This window comes from Zeugodacus cucurbitae, chromosome 6 (assembly GCF_028554725.1).
Source record: "Zeugodacus cucurbitae isolate PBARC_wt_2022May chromosome 6, idZeuCucr1.2, whole genome shotgun sequence".
Taxonomy (NCBI): domain Eukaryota; kingdom Metazoa; phylum Arthropoda; class Insecta; order Diptera; family Tephritidae; genus Zeugodacus; species Zeugodacus cucurbitae.
This window is the reverse complement of record NC_071671.1, coordinates 47114592-47124909: the sequence shown is the minus strand read 5'-3', so window position 1 is coordinate 47124909 and position 10318 is coordinate 47114592.

The following is a 10318-nucleotide window of genomic DNA, read 5'->3' as shown; positions in this document are numbered from 1 at the left end:
AGATAACGTATAGATGTTTTCGCTTTTATGTGATAATCCTAAAAATAATAAATTACATTTCATTTTACCCAATTAGACACTTAGACAATCTGGACAAATACTCAATCCCGTTACTAATTAAGTTGGTAGAATAAGTGCCTCTTAAGTTAATAATCATCAGCGCCCCTATCAAGCCTACGATATATGTAGCAGTTTATGATATACGAGAACACTGGGAAGATCCAACAATTAAAAAAATAAAATAATTCAAAATAAAATCCTTCTAAACACTAAAATGACAATTAGTTATATATAGCAGTGAACGCATACGTATATTAAATTAAAATACAAATAGTATTCATATTAATCTCGGCAAAAGATAATTGACAACAAAAATGCACTCTATTGTTGTGTTGGTTTGAAATGGAGGTACATTTTCGTTATTATGCATAAGGCAACAAGCATTTTTTTCAACTCGAGAAATGAAAAAGAATTCGTACAGAAATATCTAATCACCTTCAATACAAATGTTTACAGAACCGATCGCTATATTTTCTATAAACATCTCCAACCCGCTGGAGTGTCTGTTTGAAGCCAGTGGAGATACCAATTGAATTGTGTTAATTAATTAATACCAAATGGCCCATTATTATTAATTGCTGTGCATTTCACCGTATTTGTAACATGCACAGCAATAACACGAGCAATTTTCTAGTGGTGAAGGGGATTGTTTGCAGGTTTCATGCTGTGTGGCATTTGATGGTAAATGAGATTAACCGGGTGCAATTATGTAAAAATCTTAATTGAAAATGGAGGCTAAAGTGTCATTACTGACTTGAAAGACAAATACCAATTAATTTACTATGCAAAATGTGGTACAGAAGCATAATGACACAGATAACGGGTTGGCTATATGTCATCTGTTACACGGTAAGGTGAAATAGCTCTTCCTAATGTAAATAGTGGTAGCTTTTTCGCTTCAAAAACGATTCGGAAAATACTTAAAAGGCAAAAGGATAGTCTTAGAAATGCAAGTGTAAACTGTGATAATATGGAATATGACACCGGGTACTACAGTATTGTCATTATAAATTATGTTTATACTATATTTTTGCACAACTTCAGCGCTGTCAATAGATTATCTCATAACCATGAGTCGATAAAAGTGGACGTTGTTATGATGACTGCTGTGCAGAAGAAACTATATGAAACGCGTAAGGAAGGATTCAAATAACACAATATTTGACTAACATATTCGGCAAATATATGGTAAAGTTTATTGACAGTTTGAACACCCTAATATAAACTATATGGGGGTATAGGGGAAGTTATGACCCGATTTCACAAATTTTTGACAAGAAGACATATTATTAGAAGAAAAATATTCCTACCGTATTTCTTTAAAATATCTTACAGACTTACTGTTTTGATCAAAAAATTATTAGAAGCGTAAAATAACTTTGATATATCATTTGTAATAACAAATAATAATAACAATCGAATAATTAAAATAAATAATTCGACCTACATTTTTTTGCATAAAAAATTCACTTTGAACAAAGTATGTAAATTTTATTGAATGAAAAGGTTCAGAACAGCAAGAATTGTTGTTTGATATGTCTATGCCGTCTTCAAAATGTCAAGACGCTGACTTCAAAGTTACATTTATAATCAAGAAAATTTCGCTGTCGCTACGGCGTGTCGTCGTCTTTGTATTCAGAGCAAAAGGTCCTCTTGTTCGATATATGAAACTTTGAAAACTTATTATAAATGAAGAATTTGTGCAAAGTTCTGTTCCGATATCTTCACAAGAGCTTACTTATATATGAGGCATTCTCTGGAAAAAAACCACTTGAAAAAAAAAATTCTTTATTTTCTTTGGCAATGATATATCTTATAGTATATGTAAAACCTAAAATAAAACATATGCTGTTAGGTCTGTGTAACGCGGGGTTGCCATACTGTAAGGGGCCAAAGTTTTTTGTAAAAAAATTTTCGAACCGCCATAACTTTAAAACTAATGAACAGATTTTAAAACACCATGTAACTTTTTTGTACAGAATTTCTCAAACTTTAAAACTGTATATCGTAAAAATTTTTAAAACTAATATTTCATAGCAAAAAATTAAAATTTTTTTTTTGAATTTTAAATCCTTTATGCCCTTTTCGATTTTTTTCGAAAATATCTTAAAATGTTCCTTATTTCATCACCTTTTTACCCCCCAAAGGGAATTTTGAGACAGGAATATTTGTGTGAGCTACAAATAAAAAACCAACTCAGAACATGGTGAAAAATCATTGATTTATGCACTATTATTATCTGCAATTAGCGTAACCCAGGATTAACGACGTGGACATAGCAGACATTTAATCCCTTTTAAAGGAAATGTTCTCTTACTCATGCGCAACAGTGTTGAACCATTTTCTTAGGTGGAGAAATAGTTAAATGTGCATAAAAATATTTGTGTATCCTTTTGTTTCGAGCTGCGTCTATGCTTTATGTGTTATTTAATAAATTAATATGTATTTCAAAGTAAAAACAACAAATATATATATTTGTATTGTCATATTTGTCTAAAATGTGTCCTTTGACTTATTTTTACCATTGTGAATAGTGTACATATGTAAAGCAAAATTTGGCAGCACTCAGCAAGCGGCGATAGCATTTTTAATGAATTCAACCTGTACGAATTCAACTAGATAACTTTGTTGTTGCTTTCACATGTAAATTTTTTGACAGACGAGCGAATATCAGGAACTGGTTAAACTGAAAAAAAAACAAATGAGCAATTATCAAAGTAGGGCAGTCTTCAAATAAATAAGTATAGACCACCCTGTACGTAACTATATTTTTTTGTTATTTGGCTAATTATTTTTCTCTTTACCATCATCGTTTCTTGGCGTGTATTTAGTGTGAAAATTTGATCGGTCCCATGGGTACACTTATTCATTCGTTGCACTTTTGTCTTCAATTTGGGGTTTACAGCCATTTCTTTGCGCTTGATGACTACCTTTGTTCTAAGTTAATTATTTCGCTGTCTTAATTCGAAGAGGATATCGTGAGTATAAATAAACATGTAATGCAGAATGCCCAATATTGGTGGGTCACTTATTTATCTATTTTTTTGGTTTATATGGGGCATATTTCATTGCCTATCAAATAAAACGGTCACATATTACTATGTCAACAATTGATGAATATTGGAAGTGAACCACTATTACGTCATTTCAGCAAAATTTATTCTAAAACTATTCAATGTTTTTGAATGTAAAGCAATCACTCATCCAACTTCGCTATTGTCTGGTACTATGTTCTGCTTCTCATTACTAGATTCCAGGAAAACATCTGTTTGTCACCGCCATTGATGCGTCATTGTCTGCATTCACCTACGACATTGTGCCTCACTAACTGCTTATGTACATCTGAGTCTCTAAATTCAGTATCAGGCTATTAATCCTTCGAAACACTCCATGTACAAGCATAATTACATTCATAGATAAGGTCACACGCATATCTCTGTTACGTACTCCGTTACGCACTGGTTAGCAACAGGTTGTTTTTCCACTTTACTAGAAATCATGCAGCTCTCTTTATTTGTTTTCCCTCTCTTGCTCTCTTAATAGCGTACTCTTGGTAAAATTCGTATTGCTCTCAATGTGCTAGTTATATCTATTGGTACACAGTTACATATCGTTCTTAAATTTACAACACCATATGTTAAAAGCTTTCTTCTACAGCGCTCCCATACCAAGGTACGAACATTGAGTACACCGTGTCGTATGAGCAATTCAAGAGTGTGCGTTGAAACTTTCTTATCACTACGCAGTGAATGAATGAAATTTGATGATAGCTGTAGCATGAAAATATGAGAGTATTACCAATAACAACAACAGCAAAGGTAAATAAGGGGGGATGAACACGGTCTGCCATATGTGTGAAATAGAGCAGTTGTTATTTTGGCTAACTGAGAGCAATATTTGCATTGCTCACTTTCATGCGAATTGTTTCCTTCACTCTAACTACTAACACACACATACACTTCTCTTCGTTCATTCAGTGCGTTGATATTCATTTGCGTCAACCGAATGAATGGGATGCTCAAAGCGATGCTCAGCTTGACGTTGCTCCGCTGCTCTGTTATGATGACTGCGCTGCGTCACGCTCGGCGGCTGCGTTGATGAACAGCTCCTCTGCATTTTGAGTGCGTTCACAAACATCATTCCGTCGTTGGCCGGACTTTGTGTCGCACGCGGTCGCGCGTTTTCGCTTTTTCAAATTAAAAGGATATTCAAATAAAAAATTCTAAATTAACGGGAATTCAACGTGAATGTTCGTTTTGTAGAGTGTGAGTGTTGGCATAACTGAACTTTAACAAAATATACGAAGCAGAAGTGCACAAAGGATACAGCTGTTTGAGTTGACAACAATTTAATATTGAAAATTACAGTTTGTGTCTGCGTTTATTTGGCGACACATTAGATACGCCAATTTGAGTGCTTTTTTGCGTATGTTAACTACTACTAACCATCCGTCGGTACTTCTACAGCCGCGCTCGTGCATAAAAAAGTCATTGCAATATGAATTATTTATACGCATTAAAACTCATTTCGCTTGTTTAAACGAAGGAAAAAATTATAAAAAATGTAAATCTCTTGCAATTAAACGGTGCTTAACAAAACTGAAAATTGCCATAAAAAATGCATTTCTATGAAGATTTCTGTAAGGAAAATTTATTCGCATAAATTAACGCAGCTCTCACTGTCTTCCAGTAAAACCTGTTTATGTGTCTTTCTTTGTGTGATGGTGCGGTGTCTCTGCTTTTGAAATTCTTAATAAATTGCTGCTATTGCAAGTTAATGCTCATGCTAATGCCAGATTCAACGCTGGTGTTTCAACGATTAGTGAGTGGAAAAATTGTCTCCAAGTGAATGAAAGCAGAAAAATAGGAGAAAAATCGTGGTTCAACATAAATGCTTATTAGATGATTAGAATACATAGAAATATTTTGGAACAAAAGTTTGTTTAGAAGGTGTATAAAACAAAATTGAGTAATCAAATAATTAAATTAACGTTACTAAACTATGCTATAACTATATAGATTTTTTTTTTTTGGTAAACATTTAAATTGGTTTTAATTCGTAAAACAGTGAAAGCCAAGCATTTTTAATTTGTTTGGAGCTCAAGAGTAAATGGTGAGTGTAAATTAAAAATAAGGTGATTTTCTTGTTACTTAATTTTACAATTAAATAAATTAAAATATTTATATTGACGCATTCGAATATAAAATATTTTAACTATAAATACTTAAATTCATTAAGATTAGAGTGTGATACAAAATTTAGTGGCCTGCCTTAGGTATGTTTGATAAAATTGAAGCTTATTATAATCATGTTAAATCACATTAAGACAAGATTCTCAATCGAACAATGTTCTCAGAAGTATCTGATTAAACCTGTACCCTTTAATTCGAAGCAGTTAATATATAGTGAGTTACTGTAAGCTACTACTGGTTGATCGTATTGTTCAGTTAAAAGAGTTTTAAGTCCCAAGCGCTCACAGTGTTTGAGATAACGCCGACGATTAAATTAGCAGCTACTTCACACATATTAACCGACTTAAATTATCGTGAGTGAAAATAAATTTAATATCTCACGATTATTGCACTTCCATAATTACGAAATACTGCTGTAAAGGCAACTGGAATAATAAATACTTCAGAAAATTAAACCATTTCTAACGAAGCATTTATTATGAATGATACGATAGCAAGTGAAAGCAAGACCATTCTTAATACTACATAGAAACTCACATTTTGTAGGAATTTAAGTAATTGTGTATTTATGCACATATATGTATGTAAATACGTACACACCTAACATATACTTTGCAGAACACTAGTCGTCTAACTGCCTACATTTCATTATTTATGCAGGCGTGGAACGTTGCGCATGTGATGTAGTGATAGCGTTTACTTCCCGTTGCATTTTCGCAAATATTTGTATGATTGCCATTTTGCTCAGTGCATACTTATAAGTATGTTTGTATGCAGGCAAGGTACGTCGCTGCATGTGAGGGTAAAATGTGTTGGTGTTTAGCGTGAGTGTTGCGAATAATTTATGAAAGCACCAATGGACTAACAGTTATCAGCTGGCAACGTAATCATGTGAGGCTAAATATGTTATAACTCTATGTGGTAATCAAAATGTCATAAATATAATATATAGTTATATATACATATATATTAGCATTTTTGCTCCTTATTCAATGCTTTATAAAAGTGTTGCAGTGATAGGATATAGTTCAGAAGGTTTTTTTGCGTCAAATCATGCGTCACCCAAACATTAAGCTTTTTTGTGTATCCAGCCTTCTGCAGATGTTTTAAAATGGTTTGGTGACTAACTCCCATCTCCTGGGCGATGTCACAAGATGCTACATGGCGGTCTAAATCGATGTTTTCCATGATTTGGTCGGTATTCGTCGTCACAAGTTTTCCGCCGGCTGGCTTATCCATAGTGCCGTTTTCACCCGCTCTGAATCGTCGAAACTATTCCTCCGCAGTCGGAAGTGATAGAGTACCATCCCCCAAAACACCATTAATCTCACGGAACTTTTCTCTAGCGGATTTGCCTTTAACGAAGGAAAACTTTAAAATAGCGCGAATGTCGGCGTTAGTGAACTTCATGTTTGCACGCATATAACTGTTGAACGCAATTTCCAAACTAATCACGCATAGCGTCGTTTTGTAGGTTATGTCAAGACCTTTCAAAGATCTATAGTATTGCCAGATACGAGCTCTGTACCGCTGTATACATAGTCGCGAAATTCAAAAGACAAAAAATCGGAAGGGAACCAACCTAATATAATCGGAAATTTTATAATCCTATAATATAATATATGTAGACAAGAAATGACTAGACTACAACTCGGGAGACATTTTCAACAGGCTCTGTATTTATACCCCTACATTAATTTGTTGATGCCTTATGCTCGTATAAAATATATGGACAAGAAATGAAATAGATTATAGCTCACGTTTTCAGCAGGCTCTCTGCATTTACATATATCTCTACATTAATTCGTGTACTATAATGTGCTAAAATACGATTTTTGTAGTTCGGTAAAATGTCTTATTATATATTATTTCATCTTTCTCTTATAGTACTTACATTGGACCCATTTTTACCGTACAAATAGTATATTGAAAGTGATGCTCCTTATTGCCAATGAATAAGGAAGTAAAATGAATGATCCAGCTATAAACGTTTGTTATTGTATTATATTGCTATTGTTGTTGTAGTTATAGTTAGTATCTACTGAAAGCATCCTACGCATGCGTGCATTTTCACTTGTATCAATAAAATAATATTCTGAGATTCATTGATACATATTATAAGCATGTATATTCGTATGTATATCAGCTCATTTAGACTTGGCATTGATGGTCTTGACAGTTTGAGTCAACAGTTGACAACATACCATACCATCTCCATTCGATGCATAATATCATGTTATCAACACATCCTCTTTACATGGTTTATTATATTCTTATAGATATGTATATATGAATGCATTATTATGCGTTGTTGACTGATTACTCTTTTAAAAACACATAGATCAACACGTCGCTGTTGGCCCTGTGATAATAAAGTTCACGTCGTAATTCGATCTCTATTGACACTTTTGTTAAAATCTATAAAAATCCGAACATTATGGATGTATATGCAATATTACATACAAGTTCGTATGTCTGTATGCATGTATATAACTCCATATGTGAGTATACAAAAGCTCTTTGTTGACTTTTGAAAGCAAACAAAATTAAAGAAATTTTGATATGTATGTTAGCGTACATTTTTTAATAAACGTTGACAGTTTTTAGATTATTTCGTAAAATGGAACTCCATTCTAATCCTTAATTACGCGTGTCGGTCGATAAAACTAACTGGAGCTGTTATTAACATATAATTTCAATAGAATTCACTAAATCAAAGAAAAAATGCAAAATTGAAATCTATTTACGTACTCGCTTATATAACCCTCCACTCAATTTCCTTTATCTCTAATAATGTGAAATTTGGAAGCTTTTCACAAATTTGACAAACAAATTATTTCTATAATATTTCGCCTCATCAAAGTCCTACAGACTGATGAAATTACCATACATTTATCTTGGTTCAGCAAATAGAATCGCGTTTTCCTTTATCTAATCACGGATGATTGACATTATACATTATATTCATACTCTATATTTGGTACACTGATTCATTGTGATATATGCGAAAATACATTAAAGAACTACAAAACATATCGTGGACTTTATTAAATATTGAATTTTCCCTCTGATAAAAGTAACGCATATCGCACTGATAAGGTGTCAAGCCAACTTTAATGAGATTTGTATGTATATATGTATTCATAGATAGATAAGGAGTAAATGAGGGGAAAACATAATATTCATTTTACCACAAATAGGTCTAGATTAATGTATGATAAATGCATTTAATTGCAAATAGTTTATCTCAAATTTGTGGTTGGATTAGTAAACAGCTGTACCAGAGGCGTGTAACGCAAAGTGAGATTTTTCTGTGTCAACACGTTGATTTTAAAGTTATAAGTGGGATGAATTCCTTCTCTTCTTGAATGGCATAGACATCGCTTACGCGGTCATAGCTGAGTCCACAACAGCGCGCCACGCATCTCCCCTTTTGGCAGTTTAGCGCCAATTCGTTATACCAAGTGAAGGGTTCTTCTCGACCAGGTGATTCCAAAGGAGTGGAAGAGGTCTCCCTCTTCCTCGGCTTCCACCAGCGGGTACCGCATCGAACACTTTCAGAGCTGGGGCATTTTCATCCATTCGAACAACCTGACCTAGCCAGCGTAGCCGCTGACTTTTTATTCGCTACTATGTCAATTTCGTGGTATAAATCATACAGCTCAACATTCCATCGTCTGCGGTATTCGCCGTTGCCAATGTTCTGAGGGCCATAAATCTTCCGCAAAATCTTTCTCTCGAAAACCCCAAGAGTCGTCTCATCGGATGTTGTCATCGTCTACGCTTCTGCACCATAAAGTAGGACGGGAATGATGAGGGACTTGTAGAGCTTGATTTTGGTTCGTCGAGAGAGGACTTTACTGTTCAATTGCCTACTCAGTCCAAAGTAGCACCTGTTGGCAAGAGTTATTCTGCGCTGGATTTCAAGGCTGACATTGTTGGTGTTGTTAACGCTGGTTCCCAAGTAGACGAAACTATCTACTACTTCAAAGGTATGACTGTCAACAGTGACGTGTGAACCAAGACGCGAGTGCGCCGACTGTTTGCTTGATGACAGGAGATATTTCGTCTTGTCCTCGTTCACCACCAGACCCATACGCTTCGGTTTCCTATCCAGTCAATATAGCTTTGTACACAGAGTAAATTGTATATACATACTTGCGTATGCTTATAAGTATTGCATTCGCGTTAATTGAAAAAAGGATCACACACGCAATCGGTTATTTGATATTTTGCTTGCCATTTGGGGTTAATTATGTTTTGCTTCCCTCGTGTCAATATTTGCTGTTCACTTGAAGTATAACAAATAAAATGCAGAGACCTCAGGCTACCAAACAGGATGTGGATCTCATTTTGATAATGCTGGCATTTCTTAAGTTTAAGGGGTTAGATTGAAAATAATTTTTTGTCGTATTATATATTACAATATGTTTAAAATATTATCCCAAAAATTTCAAACCGTTCATAAAACATAAACTTCTCAAAACTCATGTTTTTAAGTCGGTGGATATTATTTTTCGGAAAGTTATGAAGCGATTTTTTTTTTGTAAAGCTCGCACACATCTTCGAAATAACTCTATCTAGTTAATTAACGAAGGGTTTTTTAACTTCTATTATAAGTATTTTTTTTTTTTTTTCGAACCAATATATCTCGCAAATTAGATCAAAAAACTGCGGTTTTGGTTTAAATTCTGTTTTAATATTTTCTTTTTTGCATTCTTGATTAACCGGATTTGTCCATGTGTTATCGAAAATTGTAAAAAATACCCTTTGCTACAGTCTCTGAAACCCAACTAACACCTTAAACTAAACATCATGACTGAATTTTGCACCCTCCACCGCAAAACACCTTCGAATATCGAATAATCTCTTCATAATTGCATTCTGTCATTTTCACCAAAGCGCTCACGGATTAGTGAACTTCACACACATATTATTTACCACCTTCATGAGGCAAGTCATGTCACCCTGAGTGCAAACATTACTTAATTATAGCGGTGCATATACATGCAACAGCGACATATACATATGTATATATTCACATGCGGTGTTGTCTGCTGCGACAA